This window comes from Thermobia domestica, chromosome 5, assembly GCF_964235325.1.
Source record: "Thermobia domestica chromosome 5, izTheDome1.hap1.1, whole genome shotgun sequence".
In the NCBI taxonomy this organism is placed as follows: domain Eukaryota; kingdom Metazoa; phylum Arthropoda; class Insecta; order Zygentoma; family Lepismatidae; genus Thermobia; species Thermobia domestica.
The window spans coordinates 31,810,302-31,829,524 of NC_137458.1; the positions used below are offsets into that span (position 1 = coordinate 31,810,302).

General features: G+C 35.4%; 1 protein-coding gene across 2 annotated transcripts in view; it reads left to right on the top strand.

The window, feature by feature from the left end:
- LOC145684622 (uncharacterized) overlaps positions 1-19,223 on the top strand; it is a 310,911-nt gene that overhangs the window by 1,861 nt on the left and 289,827 nt on the right. The window lies entirely within an intron of this gene.

Genomic DNA, 19,223 nt, shown 5'->3' on the forward strand with positions numbered 1-19,223 from the left:
CTTACTATATAAAAAATTGTGCTGTAAAATGTAGTGGTATAAATACCACAAGACATAAAGGAAAAGGTTCAAATTTAAAAAAAAAAATTTGGCCAGGGTCGCGCACGTTCACTAGCGGGTCAGGACCCATGCGATCATCATCTCTATCATCTCTTTACTTACTATACAAAAATTTGTGCTGTAAAGTGTCGTGGTATCAATACCACAAGACATAAACGAAATGATTCAAATTTAAAAAAAAAAAACTTTTGTGCCCAGGGTCGTGCACGTTCACTAGCGGGTAAGGACCCATACGATCATCATCCCTAAAACACCTTTACTTACTATACAAAAATTTGTGCTGTAAAATGTCGTGGTATTAATACCACAAGACATAAACGAAATGGTTCAAATTTAAAAAAAGACACTTTTGTGGCCAGGGTTGTAAACGTTCACTAGCGGGTCAGGACCCATGCGATAATCATCCCTACAATCCCTTTACTTACAATACAAAAATTTGTGCTGTAAAATGTCGTGGTATCAATACCACAATACATAAACGAAATGGTTCAAGTTTACAAAAACTTTTGTGCCCAGGTACGAGCACGTTCACTAGCGGGTCAGGACCCATGCGATAATCATCCCTACAATCCATTTACTTACAATACAAAAATTTGTGCTGTAAAATTTCGTGGTATCAATACCACAAGACATAAACGAAATGGTTCAAACTTGCAAAATCTTTTGTAGCCAGGGTCGTTCACGTTCACTAGCGGGTCAAGACCCATGCGATCATCATCCATATCATCCCTTTACTATACAAAAATTTGTGCTGTAAAATGTCGTGTTATCAATACCACAAATCATAAACGAAATGGTTCGAATTAAGAAAAAAAAACTTTTTGGCTAGGGTTGTTAACGTTCACTAGCGGGTCAGGACTCATGCGATAATCATCCCTACAATCCCTTTACTTACAATACAAAAATTTGTGCTGAAAAATGTCGTGGTATCAATACCACAAGACATAAACAAAATGGTTTAAATTTACAAAAACTTTTGTGGCCAGGGTCATGCACGTTCAGTAGCGGGTCAGGACCCATGCGATCATCATCCCTATCACCCCTTTACTTACTATACAAAAATTTGTGCTGTAAATTGTCGTGGTATCAATACCACAAGAAATAAACGAAATGGTTCAAAGTTAAAAAAACTTTTGTGGCCAGGGTCGTGCACGTTCAGTAGCGGGTCAGGACCCATGCGATCATCATCCCTATCACCCCTTTACTTACTATACAAAAATTTGTGCTGTAAATTGTCGTGGTATCAATACCACAAGAAATAAACGAAATAAAAGAGAACGCACAAAATCCTTTGTCCGCTCATCACGCTAATACGGCTGAACCGATTTCTTTCATTTTTGGGGGGTTGTTAGGATTTGGACCCTAGATGGTTTTTATCATATCACTTTAATTTTCAATTAGCAGTGTCTTGAGATAATTGACCAATCAGGTGTTCATACGTAGAAAAAATCCTTTGTCCGCTCATCACGCTAATACGGTTGAACCGATTTCTTTCATTTTTGGGGGGTTGTTAGGATTTGGACCCTAGATGTTTTTTATCATATCACTTTAATTTTCAATTACCAGTGTCTTGAGATAATTGACCATTCAGGTGTGCATACGTACAAATCCTTTGTTATTAGTTCATCATATAAAAATAAACGTACTTATATGCAACCCGCATGACCCTGTGACTCGGCGGGTTAACATAAATGACAGGCGCTATAAATCACTTGAAAGCGAAAAAGTAAAAATTATCTAAGTAACAAAGTTTATTGCGTTCCGGGATGACCGCAGCGAAACGGGGCGGGTTGGGGTGACCGCAGCGAAGCGGGGCGGGTTAACATAAATGACAGGCGATATAATGTTAACATTAGTGCAATCTTCTATGGTTTTTATCATATCACTTGAAAGCGAAAAAGTAAAAATTATCTAAGTAACAAAGTTTATTGCGTTCCGGGGTGACCGCAGCGAAGCGGGGTGAACGCTGCTAGTAAACGAAATGGTTCAAAGTTAAAAAAAAACTTTTATGGCCAGGGTCGTGCAAGTTCACTAGCGGGTCAGGACCCATGCGATCATCATCCCTATCGTCCCTTTACTTACTATACAAACATTTGTGTTGTAAAATGTCGTGGTGTCAATACCACAAGACATAAACGAAATGGTTCAAATTTAAAAAAAAAACTTTTGTGGCCAGGGTCGTGCACGTTCACTAGCGGGTCAGAGCCCATGCGATCATCATCACTATCATCCCATTACTTACTATACAAAAATTTGCGGTGTAAAATGTCGTGGTATGAATACCACAAGACATAAACGAAATAGTTCAAAATTAAAAAAAATTCGTGGCCAGGGTCGTACACGTTCACAAGCGGGTCAAGACCCATGCGATCATCATCCCCATCATCCTTTTACTTACTATTCAAAAAATTGTGTTTTAAAATATCATGGTATCAATACCACAAGACATAAACGAAATGGTTCAAATTTAAAAAACTTTTGTGGCCAGGGTCCTGCACGTTCATTAGAAGGTCAAGACCCATGCGATCATCATCCCTATCATCCCTTTACTTACTATACAAAAATGTGTGCTGTAAAATATCATGGTATCAATACCACAAGACATAAACGAAATGGTTTAAATGTACAAAAAGTTTTGTGGCCAGGGCCGCGCACGTTCACTAGCGGGTCAGGACCCATGCGATCGTCATCCCTATCATCCCTTTACTTACTATACAGAAATTTGTGCTATAAAATGTCGTGGTGTCAATACCACAAGACATAAACGAAATGGTTCAAATTTAAAAAACTTTTGTGGCCAGGGTCGTGCACGTTCACTAGCGGGTTAGAGCTCATGCGATCATCATCACTATCATCCCATTACTTACTATACAAAAATTTGTGCTGTAAAATGTCGTAGTATCAATACCACAAGACATAAACGAAATGGTTCAAATTTAAAAAACGTTTGTGGCCAGGGTCATGCACGTTCCCTAGCGGGTCAGTACTCATGCGATCATCATCCCTATCATCTCTTTACTTAATATACAAAAATTTGTGATGTAGAAGGTCGTAGTATCAATACCACAAGACAAACGAAATTGTTCAAATTTACAAAAACTTTTGTGGCCAGGGTCGTGCACGTTCACTAGCGGGTCAGCACCAATACGATCATCTTTATCATCTCTTTACTTACTATACAAAAATTGTGCTGTAAAATGTCGTGGTATCAATACCACAAGACAAACGAAATGGTTCAAATTTAAAAAAAATACTTGTGGCCCGGATTGTAAACGTTCACTATCGGGTCAGGACCCATGCGATTATCATCCCTATCATCCCATTACTTACTATACAAAAAATTGTGCTGTAAAGTGTCGTGGTATTAATACCAAAAGACATAAACGAAATGGTTCAAATTTACAAAAAGTTTTCTGCCCAGGGTCGTGCAAGTTCACTAGCGGGTCAGGACCCATGCAATCATCATCCCTATCACCCCTTTACTTACTATACAAAAATTTGTACTGTAAAATGTCGTGGTATCAATACCACAAAACATAAAAGATATGGTTCAAATTTACAAAAACCTTTCTGGCCAGGGTCGTGCACGTTCACTAGCGGGTCAGGACCCATGTGATCATCATCCCTACAACCCTTCACTTACTATACAAAAAATTGTGCTGTAAAATGTCGTGGTATACGACACGACCCTGGCGGCAAAAGTTTTTGTAAATTTGAACCATTTCGTGTATGTCTTGTGGTATTGATACCACGACATTTTACAACACAATTTTTTGTATAGTAAGTAAAGAGATGATAGGGATGATGATCGCATGGGTCCTGACCCGCTAATGAACGTGCAGGACCCTGGCCAAAAAAGTATTTGTACATTTGAACGATGTCGTTTATGTCTTGTGGTATTGATACCACGACATTTTAAAGCACAAATTTTTGTATAGTAACTAAAGGGATGATAGTAATGATGATCGCATGGGTCTTGACCCGCTAGTGAACGTGCACGACCCTGGCCACAAAAGTTTTTTTTAAATTTGAACCATTTCGTTTATGTCTTGTGGTATTAATACCACGACATTTTAGAGCACAAATTTTTGTCTAGTAAGTTAAGGGATTATAGGGATGACGATCGCATGGGTCCTGACCCGCTAGTGAACATTTACAACCCTGGCCACAAAAGTTTTTTAAATTTGAACGATGTTGTTTATGTCTTGTGGTATTGATACCACGACATTTTAAAGCACAAATTTTTGTATAGTAACTAAAGGGATGATAGTGATGATGATCGCATGTTTCCTGACCCGCTAGTGAACGTGCACGTCCCTGGCCACATAAGTTTTTGTAAACTTGAACCATTTTGTTTGTCTTGTGGTATTGATACCACGACATTTTACAGCACAAATTTTTGTATAGTAAGGAAAAAGATGATAGTGATGATGATCGCATGGGTCCTGACCCGTAGTGAACGTGCACGACCCTGGCCAGAAAGGTTTTTGTAAATTTGAACCATTTCGTTTATGTCTTGTGGTATTTATACCACGAAATTTTATAGCCCAAATTTTTGTATAGTAAGTAAAGAGATGTTAAGGATAATGATCGCATGGGTCCTGACCCGCTAGTGAACTTGAACTACCCTGTCTACAAAAGTTTTTTTCAATTTGAACCATTTCGTTTTGTCTTGTAGTATTGATACCACGACATTTTACAGCTCAATTTTTTGTATAGTAAGTAAAGGGATGATAGGGATGATGATCGCATGGGTCTTGACCCGCTAGTGAACGTGCACGACCCTGTCTACAAAAGTTTTTGTAAATTTGAACCATTTCGTTTATGTCTTGTGGTATTGATACCACGAGATTTTACAGCACAAATTTTTGTATAGTAAGTAAAGGGATGATAGGGATGATAATCGCATGGGTCCTGACCCGCTAGTGAACGTTTACAACAATGGCCCAAAAGTTTTTTTTTTAAATTTGAACCATTTCGTTTATGTCTTGTGGTATTGGTACCACGACATTTTACAGCACAAATTTTTGTATAGTAATTAAAGAGATTATAGGGATGATGATCGCATGGGTTCTGACCCGCTAGTGAACTAGCACGACCCTGGCCACAATTTTTTTTTTTTAATTTGAAGCATTTCGTTTATGTATTGTGGCATTGATACCACGACATTTTAGAGCACAAATTTTTGTATAGTAAGTAAAGCGATGATAGGGATGATGATTGCATGGGTTCTTTTGAGCGTGGATTAGTCGGGCTATCAGCCGTGTGCACCAACGAAGTTTAAACGAGCGTTCACTTAAACGCGTTCAAAATTAAACTTTCAAGTTTAAACGTGGTTCCCGGACTTTTGTTGCACCATTGAAAATCGAATTTCAGTAAACCTCGTTTAAGTAAACTTCGGTTAATTTGTAAAGTGGACTCTGATTGGTTGTCGTGTTTTGTCTCTGACCTTCGTTTAACAAAGTGACAACTGAAGAAAGCATACCGCGTGCCAGGGTTTTCGGATTTCGAGATTGTGTGCATCTCGAGTGAAAACATCAAACAATGAACTAATAAATTATACCTGTAATGAAATAAACGAGTGATACTTGTTGTTGCAATATTGGTAGTAGATTTTAGATTAGATTGTAGCGTGTAGATTTACTATACGGATCCATAGTATCAGTAGTAGTAGGAAAGGGATAGAAGTCCCGCAGGGGTTTGTTAGGTTTGTTCTTGGTGCAGTTTTACTATACGGATACACAGATTGTAAAATGTATAGAAAAGTATGGGCAAGTCTTTAATTTGCTCATTTTATGTCCAGAACAGATCTAACTAACGGAGTATGTTTAGTACAAGGGGTCCAGAAGCACGTAAAAACACAAAATTTACAGGAGAAAGGAATTATGCAAGTGCTTAGACGTAACATAACGTAACCAAATCTATCCTAACCTAAGCTAACCTGAACTAACCTAAACTAAACTAATATTAGTAGAAATAAGCGAAATTCTACCATTTTTTGGAAAATGATGCGGGACCCGTACACTAATATAACATAAACTAAACTAACCTAACCTAACCCAAACTAACCTAACTTACCCTAAACTAACTGAATGTGAACAGAAATTACCAAAATTGTAACATTTTTTAGAGAAAAGAGCTGGACCCCTACTGCTAAACATAGGCCTAACTAACCCTTGCGGGGCTTCTAAGCCGTTCCTACTATTACTACTACTTATACTTTGGGTACGTAGAGTAAAACTGCACGCTGTTCTCGATATCCTATCATTTCGATATCGACCGTATATCCTATCATCCTCAATGTGGATTCCTAGTATTTTCGTTACTAATACATTCCATCCCCAGTATATTAAAATTCGCCACCACTAGAAAATAAAAAATAATAAAAGAAAAAAAACTTCTGGAATCCACTGATGGGGAAAATTGATTCAATAATTATTCATATTTCATCGTGAAAATATTATTCTAATGACTTTTACATCCTTTTCCCTGTTGGTGTTTGCCTACAATTCCTAGTTAGCCTAGGTAAAGTTGAGCAGCGCTACCATTTATTCTTTCCATTTATGATCTGCATTTTTAGTTTCTCGCCTGTCCACCAGCTACGCACACATTTATAATATGGTTGCGAACTTATATGTTATAAAAACAATAAGTGCAAAAACCACGCACGAATCTGTGCTAAATGGCCAAAACAACCGAAGTTTGTATCTATTCCGATTCGAAGCAGGGCACAATTTGAGGAAACGCTCGTGATTTTGTCCGCGAAAGCAGGCACATTAGCGATGGTGGTGTGTGCATAAGAAAAGACCACTGTTTAAAATATCACCCTCCAAATTGTGTCGTTTGGACTAAAATGTGTATCGGAATCACCAATAGCTTCATTCCCACTGGTGCTTTCAGAGCGTGATGACGTATCGAAATGTTCATCACTTACACTTACATTTACACTTCCTTGATGAACTGTATTATTGGATTCTTCATCCTCAGATTCCTCAATATTACTGTTCGACAGTACATTATCATCAAGACACTCATTTACAAAACGGACAAAATCATCTTCACACATTCTCTTCGTAGTTCATCTTCCACGAGCCGTATCTGTCATTTTGTACTGAAACTAACACAAATTGCACACAAATGTAACTGGGCATTGCAAATTGCACCTAGTCACAATAAAAAAGCAACAGTGGAAGATATATATATATATATATATATATATATATATATATATATATATATATATATATATATATATATATATATATATATTTGAACTTTATTGTATCAACTCTGTTGCTGTAATTGTTCGAACAAAGGAAACAAGTTAGCAAAAAGCTCTAATAAATGGCTGATAGATTATATAAACAATCTTATGTACAAACGATTGATAAAAGCTTGCATATGTATTGCAGCGCTATCTACTGGGTATCAAATAAGCAATTATAAATAGAACTAATTGCAAATAAGTACAATAATAATGAAAATAAGTAATAAAACTAAATAATATATTCGTTTAGGACCAATTTTATTTACAAAATTATGTCAAATAATTCGCATACCATTATTATTTCATTAGGGCCTCCCAGACCCTGCATATGCATTTAAGGGGTTATTAAATTAAATCAAATATTACTGTTTTCCAGATAATGCAAAAAATATTTTAAAGCTACTCATGAATGCATAAAAGAATGTTAAAAGAATACACAATGAGCAAGGCTTATTGATTGAATAGATTTGCAATAACTTTGAAAACAAAACCCCACAGGGCCTGAGAGGCCCTGCATATGCATACAAGGGTTAATTAGGTTCCGCCCCTTCATTAAAAAGTAACACTTGTGTGGCTTTCACTTTCACTTTTTAGCTGCACACGTGTCCAATTAAAAGTTTATTTTTTTTTCCTTGGATATATTGTGTCCTCTAATTATCCTTATTTTCCATATTAATTTTTCCTCTTTCTTTCTTCCTTTTCATTTCTTCTTCTTTAAACAGAATCTTCTCCCACACTTTATTTATCGAGAATCCTGCATTACAGTTCATCACTTTGTCTCCTGCCCTCATAATCTCCCTAGCTTCCTTCCATTTTCTCACCAAAGTTCTATTCTCTACTTCTATGACCTCTGCTCCTTCCCACCCTATCCTGTGGTTTGTCTCTTTGTGATACTTATATATCGCATTGTTGTCCCTTTTCAATCTTACATCATCCTGGTGCTGTTTAATCCTTTCTTGCATTTTCTTTTTTGTTTCTCCTATGTAAATTTTGTTACACTCCGCGCATCCTACTCTATATATTACTCCTCTTTGATCTTTGTCCGCTACTGCTTTCTCTTGGTTTTTCGTACTAATTCAATTATTCTGCTTCCACCTTTCCTGTACGTCCTAATTCCTGCTTTCCGAAGCATTCTCTTTATCTTCTCTGTTTCTTTGCCTAGGCTTTCTATTCCAAACAATTTTTTGTTCTTGTCTTCTTCCTCTTCCTTTCCCTCTCTTGCTATGTCTCTTGTGATCTTATCCTCTTCGTTGTATCCATTTCTCCTTAGCTGTGTCCAGTACTTCTTTAAATCGGTTTTCCTCTGTTCTCCATTTGTGTTTAGGTCTCCTGTTCTTTCTTCCATGCTTTTTATGAAATTCTTCTTTATCCCCTCATCCACATCACTTCGTTTGTGGCAATACACTCCCGCTGCACACTCTTTTTGGCACCAGGATGTAATAAACTGTCCTTCTTCCGACTTCTTAATTTTCATATCTAAATAGTTTATCTCCTTGTCTACTTCTATTTCATTTTCTAGTCTAATCCCTTTCTTTTCATCTTCCACGTCCCTTATGAATTCACCAGCTGCCTTTTCGTTCCCTTCCATATTCCTAAACAGTCGTCCACATAACGGCCAAAAAGAAGCAGTCTTTCTCCTCCTCTTTCTATCGTCTCCCTCTCCCACCGATTCGTTACTATATCTGATAGTACTGGGCTTAAACAAGATCCTATATTAAGTCCTTCCTTCAATCAGGGTGTTATTGTCAATTAAATATGCGTGAAAAATTATATAGTAAGACCTAATACTTTTAAACCACTAAACAGTTTAAATTTATTTGTAAGTGGATTTGATCAACTTGACTCTATTACTGATATTATAAACACATTAAATTTATAAATGTTATAAACCAATTAGATTGGGTAAATGCTAGAAGATACATGTCTCACCAATTTATCAACATTTGCGCATACAGACGTTAATTTACATGTAAAAGAAGTCCGAGTACCTCTTCAGAAATTCGAGTCAGAGAGAGGAGACAGAGCGACGTCTATTACTAATGATGGTTCAGGGTTTATTGATAGTACTTCATCTCTATTTCTACATAATTCTAAATTACTTCACAAAATGGTTCCTTTTCATCATTTGTAAATTAGTACTTTGCTAATTTTGGCTGTTCTTTAGCATTGGGGACCAGCTTTTGCACCTACTTTTTTGCGATATTCTATTCCGATGCGGTTGTTTTATGGTTTCATACGTTAAATTACGTTACCAAAATTAAATTCAGACAGCATTGTAGAGCGAGCGTTAGCGAATGAAGACGGGTTAGAGCCCCGCATGGCACGTTGTTTTTTATCTTCGTTACCAACAATTCACTTTCTTTTCTCACAGAAATCATTTTCACTTACCTTTCCGTTTTGTACAAATGCCCTACTGCCCTAAAAAAAATGTGTTCGATACTTTCTTGACTACTTTAACATCACTATCAACTCATTTCTTCCGTAAATCATCCTACTTTTCGCTAGTTTTCACTCCTCAATACTAAACAATTACCTTACTTTTTAGTTCAAATGGAAACGGAATTTAGAAACTCATATTATTATTTATATAAAGTACCGTCAAATAATATTAAATTTTTTAACCTTCAAATTCTTTAAAACCCAGAAGTAAATCATAATATATTAAAATAAAGTAATTTGTCACATGATTCTTATAATTTGGAAGATAAAGTAGAGAAATTGAAATAAATTCCTTCCCGGGAATTTATAGGCCAGGGAAAAAACCCGGGAATATTCCCATTTTTAAATTCCTTCCCACCGGGAATATTCCCACTGCCCATCACTAGACACACCTCGAATATAGCCCAGCAGCTTCACCTTGGCGTAAACCGTAATAGGTTCAAAAATAGCTTGTAATGAGTAGCTTGCGAAGTTTGGTACGTGGTTTTGAGACGTGTTGCTTTCACTATAGTAGCTAAGTTTCTATGTGTCTATAGATACGCAATTGTTGATAACACTCTAGGAATAACTGGATAAGTTTTACGATGTTTGCATGGAATTTTGACAAGAAAATACTGTATTTATAGACATAACTTGTATGCCCTCCTAACGTTAATCTTTACTGGAAAATTGTTTAGAAAATACATTGTCGAAAATGCTGAGCTGATTTTATCAAAAAACAAAAAAAAAAAAAAAAACGCATAGTAGTTCTAATGGGTTTTCTATTGTAAAGCTAAAGCATTTCAGGTTTTCTAGCTACATATCCTCCTTATTTCTTTTTGCTAGTTAACAGACTTTACCTGAAAATTAAAAAGAACTGTATTCCTAAAACTTCAGAACATTTATTTCATTTTATTGATATACATTATATCAAGGAAAAATAATGAAACCACGAGCAGAAAATTTCTCCGATCACGAGAATTGTAATTTCATTAGTAGAAATTACAAAGACATTATTGAATGTAAATAGACTGACTTGGATCAACGAAGTTTAAACCGCCAAATTCGGCCGTTCAAGCTAAAACCAAGTTCATCCACCATTTGACCGAGACATAACCTTGAACGTTGTTGGTGCAACAGACATTTTCACTGAACTTAGCTATGATCCTCGTTCAACAGTTGAACTTCGTTGGTGCACACGGCCGTATATGATTTTATTTTTCTACATTTTAACTCTGTAGTGCTTGCAACTGTGTGTATTTTGTGTATGGCCTTGAACGTCCTTAGTTCTGTGGCTGTTTTTTGTATCTTAGATGGGCGAGGTTAGTTATGTATACTTCAAACGCAGTATCAATAAAAATAATGCATAAAAATTTAAGAAAAGGAAACATTTTATAAAAAATGAATAGTATTTATGATTATACATTCTTCAATAATCTTTGTTGTTATTGTCCTAGGAACAGCCGAGCGTTTTCGTAGCACTATTGTGTTAACTTACAATTATACTCAACGTTGTAAGGTTAACATATGCTTGTTTACAAACTAATGAAACGGGTTTAACTTTAAGAGGTGTCCCTCTAGTTTCAAACTTGTTAATAATAGTTAGTTTAGGTTTAGGTTAAGTAACTCTTTAAGAGTGGAAATTAGGTTCAGAATAATAAATAATACATAAAAGTTACAAACAAATAATAGAATCTGATATTTTTCGTGTAATCGGTAGCTAAACTAAATTAACTCAGTAATAAAGAAAGTTATCGTAAACTAATTACCTACCCTAACCGAAATCAATGACAGGAACATAACGTTAATTAACTAGCTTACCTAACCGTACTCAGCTACAAGAAATTATTAAAATATTAAGATTGTGAAACCTGATGTCCTAATATGAAACCTAATGTGTAAGTCCAGAAGATTCCCAGCTTACATATTTTGTTAGTTATTTCTGTATAAAAGAAACTGGGTAGTAATGTTGTCTGGCTAGCTTCCCTCTTTAAAATGTTCCATTGCTAGTTCATACTCTGTTCCCATTGTTTGATTGAGTAATTTTAATACTCTCAAATTACCATGTTAATACATTTGTTATAAATTTTATTACATATGCAAATGAAGCTATAAATTCTTTGTTCATTCCAAACATTGTGCTCTGCATTTCTATTAGGTGAGTTTGAGGTTATGGATGAAAAGGTGCGTGGGGAAGTTAGTAGACAGGGGCGGATCTAGGCCGGGGCCGGAGGGCGTAGAACCCCTAGTTTTTTTTTTTGGATGACAAAGATAATTTAAGCTATTATTAATATATTTTTGAAAGTTCATAATAAACTCATGATATACCTATCACAGTCCTGATTCTGGCCGCCCATCTCTTTGCACCCTCTGCATCCACCACTGTTAGTAGACGATGATTCTGATGAAAGAAGTGAAGCTAGTTTGCTTAATTTCTCATTTGGATCTGAGACAAATTATTGGACAAGAATGTAGCTATATGCTAGTAAAGATGTACCATCTACAGTATAATAGAAATAAACATGTCAAATTTCGATCTCTTGTCGTCTCTGTGGAAAACATATGCAATGAAATAATTCCTTAGAATACGTGAGCAGTGTCTGAATACGCATAAGACATCAGACTTCTAAATGTTTTCCTTATTATTAGTGTTGTTCCAAAGACGCAGGTTCGTCTCAAAAAGGTGCCGTCCAAATGTTTTCTCGTCTCGTCTTCTTCTACTATAGGATCTCTTTCTCGTGTCGTATCTTATCAAGAAAATTCTATCTCGTCTCGTCTCGTGGTTAAAACTACATATTATCAGCCTAAATTTAATACTATCTTGAGGAGTGTTTATGTTGTGAGTATGTGTGTATCATGAATATTAAAGTGTGTCTAGGTAGGATCAGTAATGCCATACATATGTGTAATTTTTAATACCATTGGTGCTATTTTGTGGTTACTGAACACAACTTACGTGCTATTCTTATGTTAGAACTCGAACGTGCGACAGGCCTGCAACCAGAAGGGGGCTAGGGGGACCTGCCCCCGGTAAACCTTTCGTGACCTCTCCAGACCTCAATACAAAAAACACAATTTAGGTATTAGGAAGAGAATTTTTAAAGACTTGCCCCCTCTAACATATTCATGCCCCCTCCCCCAAATTTATGTAGCTGGTTTCGGGCCTGACGTACGAGAAACAAAATGAATACAATTCCTCTACAAAGCGTTGTTCCAACTCAATTCGAACGTTTAACAATGAATTATATATAGGCCTATGTACCTTTTTCATCGAACGCATGAGCTTTAATTCATATTAAGTGTTCGCAAGATTGGAACAAAACTCTGTTGTTAATTTCGCCATACTGATGACAGAAACACTTTTTGCATTAACTAATTCACTTGCTGTCAAACAGAAATAGGAAAAAGAATTAGTGATTCTGTCGTACTCTCCGGAATAAAGTTGCAACAAAATAAAATTCCAGAAAGAACCCGAAAAATAATAACATTAAGATATTGATGTCAATATTTTGTATTAAGTGACACCCATTTTCTTCATCTGCACGTGCTATGGACACAGATTTGTCACTTGGGGTTTCCTTTCCTCGATACCTTTTCTTCACGAAGCAAGAAATTTATTTCTAACATTTATATTCTGATGCTGACTGTGCTCAATTTTAACCTGTTGATATAGTATTTCCACAAAATATTTGTAACTATTCGGGTTCAACAGCTGGAAAGTGATATAGAAAGCACCACAAATGAATGATGCAGGGAGGCAAAGTACAAGAATAATATGGAATAAACGTATGTTAATAATGCGTAAGCTTATTTCACTGTTGTTTTGAGTACTCTATTAAAATTTATTTCATTAATACATATATAACCTCTCTATACACAGGGTGTCAGTTGAGGGAAGTCAAAGATTTTGGGAAGTGACAAGGGAGATCATTCTAAGCAAAAATGCTCATATGAACATAGTGTGTATTCACCCTCGTTCTGGAGATAGGGATGGGGGTAACTTGTTTGCCTCTTGCACTTGCCGATTTTAGTTTGAAACATTCTAGCATACCCTATAGTTGGGGTTATGTTACAGATGGTATATAGCTTGTCTCAGTACTGCACACAAGAGAGAAGTAACGGAAAGAAGTAGAAATTTTTTTTTTCGAATTTCCCTATAAAATTTCCCTTTTAAAACAATTTTACTATGTTCTTGAGTGAAAACACTGTCGCTAGAGGAATAGTATCTGATTAGGCGAAAATGGTACTATATACCAAAAATTCAGGTGAGGTGTCAAGCTTTTAGCTTCACTAGAAGCCGTAAGAAAGAGCATTCTTCATAAGTCCATATTCTATAGTCGTGGCCAACCTAATGTTTCAGTGACTTAATTTCAGTAGCTCTAAATCACTAACCATAAGTAATTGTAAGTAATGTTGAAACTGCACCGTTATGACAACGTTTCCTACTACAGAACCTCATTTTTCAGATTTTCTTGCACATAGTTAAAATTATTAGTACTTTGAAGTAACAAATAGTTAGTATATGTATAATGCGTACTCGCAAATACGCAATGATCTTAAGTTTTAGAAACGAACACAGGGTTGCAACATTTTCTGTAACAAGCAATGCGGTTTGTCGATGCGCGCAAACAAATAATCCCACATTTTGAAGAAGAGTACCCTTTACCTGGAACAAATTGTGCAATTATATTTTGATAAAATACCTATAATATATTTGTGAAATACTATAATCCATACATATGTATAAAATAGCTTGTTTTCTGCTGTATAGGTGAAATATGGCGTCTTATGCAAGGGAAGTTCAGTGTGATTGTTTACTTGCGTGTTATTTTCGATTACATAGAGGTGGCAGTCCATTATATTGCCAAGCAAGGCAAATTGTTTTAAACGTGTATTCATATTTACGAAGTGCAGATCCCTGTAAGAATGCGAGTAATGTCATTAACCTTACTGCTGATATGACAGGTGATTTTTTGTTGGAAAAGAGATTCTTGGAAGAGGGGAAAGTGTCAACACTCGTAAGGAGAAGATAGAGGGTGAAAAATAAAGGTACACGACTGGAGGAATGAACGACACATCTTTACCTTTGAGCAGAACCCAGCCTCTCTTATAGCTGTTAATCTGTTAGCGAGGATCAGGTGTAGCATACGCACTTGTGAGCATCACAGACATACTCTATTTAGAGGACTGACGGAACTTGAGTCGCTTATATTTTCGGACTATTGTCATCATCTTTATCATCTTCATCATCTTCGTCATCACTTGATCATCGCTTCATCACACGGATAGATTGTGCTGGTCTTTGGACCCATGCACAAGAACCTATCCCCATACGTGGGGCCACTGGCTCCAGGTTCCTCTGCACCAGACCGTGAAACTTTGTCTCGTTCCGGTCGTACCAGACACCTTTCATGGGGCAGTCAAACTAGTTCGCGAGCAACCAGACCCAGAGATCGTACTGATTCTGGTGACTCCGCTCATTCAAACAAACGACCTCGGGACAGATCTCGGTCTCCTGTACCTACTAACATGGACTCGGCAATGGACACGGCTTCTGGATAAGGCTCAAATTTCTATACAACTAAAGAACCTAAGTAGTACCGCCGCTATTATTCTACAGGTACCGTTATGTTTATAATTAATTTAGAAAGTCATGTCCTCCTTTAATGGGATGTGTTGGCAGGTGCGTGTATGTCATTAGGGTTTGATGACATGCTTACGTCTGTTTGGAAAGTTCCTATGTTTCTTTTTTTAGTTGTGATGACATGTGTGTATTGTTGTAAAGGTCGTGTCCTCTTTTTCGAGTCTGTATACGTGTCTGTACAGACTCTATACTGGATATTTTTAAAAATAATAATGGAAATTTGAATTAAATCTGTTGAAATGATTAAATTAATAATCCGTAGTAGTGATTAAATTAATAATCCGTAGTAGTGATTAAATTAATAATAATATTGAATATATTACTCGAACAATATGTGAGAGAATAAAAGATATTCTCCTAATAAATTAGTCGGAACAAATAAGATGTTCGAACAATATGTGAGAGAATAAATTGGTTTTTATATTGCCTCGCTATGCAAAGAAAGCTCTTAAAAGTATATAGAAAGTGGGAACTTGCAAAATAAATCGTTTGCTGTGCAAACTCATTATTTATTTAACCTTTCGTAATAAATTACTCGAACAATATGTGAGAGAATAAAAGATATTCTCCTAACTTATTTTACGGTTCGATTCCTATTTTTTTATTGGTTGGTTTGCTAAGCAAGCTCAAAACACTTGCAGTGTGATTCTTTTATTCGTTCGTGTTATTTAAAATAACACTCGTTTTTAAAATAAGAAGGTGAGAACACTTGTAGTGTGATTATTTTATTCGTTCGTGTTATTTAAAATAACACTCGTTTTAAAAATAAGAAGCTGAGAACACTTACACTGTGTAAAAGTTTATGTGATACATACTGGGATCGAACCCGGGACCCTTAACACCAGAGATGAACGCTGTATGATGGGAGGGAAATATTTATTCATGCGGGACTTTTTAATTTGTCGGATCGTATTTTTTATTCTTTCGTAATTATTACTCGTACATTGTGTGAGCATACTCGGTGAACGTTGTAAAAGCTCGTGTACGGTACGATACACTATGATGGTGCATATACAGAGCGTGGTTTCCGTACGTCTTTTGCTGTTGAACTTAAGACATGAACTGAACTTTTCGCGCGCTTTTGGAAAACCGGTTGGGTAAGAGTGATGATGTGTGCTTGCAGGACGTTGCTAAAACTTGAATTCAAATACAAAGGAAGACCGTTGACACGTTGGTAAACATCACAGAATACCGCCAGACTAATAGAAATAACTTTGGCGCCGCGGTAGGTGAACAAAAGAAAGATTGCACACGTAGAAAATAAACATCAGAAATTGGGGACAAAGTAATAGAAATAACTTTGGCGAGGTGATCAAAAGACATTGTCAACGAAAACATAAAAGAAAGATTGGGGACGTGGAAGATAAACATCACAGGTTGGAGACAGACTAATAAAAAACAAGTTTTATGATAGTTTGTTAATAATGAATACAAAGAAAGTTTTACATTACGAATGGTAGAACATATGAGGTCATTGAACGCGAATGCAAAAGAACGCGAATGCATCACCTATTGAATGATGATCATGTTGAAACATGATGGGATGTTAAATACGATTGCAATAGAAGATTGTTATATTAATGTAATAATAATGAATGAATGAATGCAAATACAAAGATAGTTTGTGGCATCCGTTATTTTACGAGGACAATATGTTGGTGTATGTAGGGTCGATGCCTTGTTTACATGAATAATAATAGAAGTTGTAAATAACAGATTTTATTTTAAAAGCATGTAAACTATTTATTTACACGTGATTTATCTAGATCTATTCTTTGCACATAGATGACAGATGATTAAATAGTACGCCTTATGAATACCGTTCTAAAATGTGGGGGAATGATTTTACCAAAGTGAAAATACCAAATGTTGATATTTTAAAAGATTATATGAGAACATGTTTTCTTATTTCTATATTTATAAAAATTCTATAGAGAATTGGAAAAGTACATGTGAAAATATTTTAATTGGCGTGGTAGGACTGTTTGAAAAATGTTTAAAGTGTCACGTGATATGATGTTATCAGTAAAGTTTTCCCTATATATTGGGTATGAAGAGAAGACTGGTATAGTATCATCATGGAGTCGATTCAGAGTCAAGTACAGCGAGAAATTGACTTGTGCGAAGAGTTAGATTGGGATTCTTCGTTTGACTTTGTAAAATCTCCAAGGAAAAAGTTTAAAACTGCGAGAGATTTACCAGATATATTTATTGACGAGGAAACTCAGTATTTTTCTCCAGCTTCGCCAGTATCCACAGAGATTATTATAGAGGAAGAAATCATTGACTTAAGAGAAGACCCACTATTAATCCCATCATCGCCTGTTGGAGTGAGGACATTTTTATCAGTACTTCCAGCATCCCCGTCATTATTAAAAGTATGAACTTCAAAAAACATTCAACCACCACCATCTTTAAAAGGACACTAGATAGTAAAGAAGAAGAAGAAGAAAGAACACCATCACCTGATTTATTTACTGAAGAAGAGGAGGAGGAGGTAGAAGAAGAAAGAGCACCATCACCTGACTTATTTAGTGAAGGGAGGAAGAAGAAATTTTGCGCTTATTTGATGAACTGGACGAGTGTAAACCCGACACACCAGATGCAAGTGTTACACCTTCACCAGCACCACCACCACTACCACCACCACAAACGGCGCCCTTAGACTTATCAATGAAGAAGAAGAACGAAGAAGAAAAGTGTAAGTGTAAGTGTACACAAGTGTTTGTGTATGAAAAGTGCATCAAAAACAGTATTTTAAATTGGAACCCTAATTGTGTGTTATTGTGTGAGGGTTGCTTTTTGACTGTCCGCAACAAATGTCTCACCGCTGCATTTTTATGGACATTGAAGCTTTAGAAACTGAGACATGGTTAATTTTTATTAAAAAATGTGAGAAAAGAACTTTATAACATATTTCGGAATTCACATAGAATGTATATGAATACAAACATATTTGAAGAAGAATATTTTAAATTAATAAGAAACCCGAGATATTTGAATGAATTAGTAGATATTCTACTATCAAAGAATAAGAAATATTAATGTGTAATTTTCATTGATTTTGTATATATTTGTCTAACTTTTATGTAATATTATTATTTTGCTTGTATATTATTATTATTTTGTTTGTATATATAATATTACCGAAATAAATATATACGAATTTCATTTCTTGATTTTTATTTAATAAAAAAACTTTCCTAAATAAAAGGTATCATTGACATTTTTTTATAAGGTGAAACTCATTTATGCTTTTCTATCGTTTACTTTTTGGAAACTCGTTTGAAATTGGTATTTGATGACTGTTTTATATTTTTCTTGATTTTTACTAATACTTTGAAGTATTTTACATTGAATTATTTACAAGTTTGTGTAACAAACATAGCTTGAATAAGAAGAGTTTATATTTTTCTTGATTTTTACTAATACTTTGAAGTATTTAAAAGTTTAATGAGTATTTTACTTTGAATTATTTACAAGTTTGTGTAACAAACATAGCTTGAATAAGAAGAGTTTATGTAACAAAAGATTCGCATAAATAAATAAATAAGAACGAATTTGTACTACAACAATTATTTGATGGATTACACTCTATTTTTAATATTTTACAATATATTTTTTAACATCGAACTTTTTAATATTTTCACAATCTATTTTTAACAATGATTTATTTTGCAAGTTCGCAAATATAATTTGCTCCGACTAATTTACAAGTTCTCAAATGAAATTTGCTTTTTACAATTTTAAAAAACGAGTTTGTGTAACAGACGAGAGAATAAATAATTAATATTTCGGAATGTAATTCCTCTGAGCTTCTGCAAGAAGCGAATT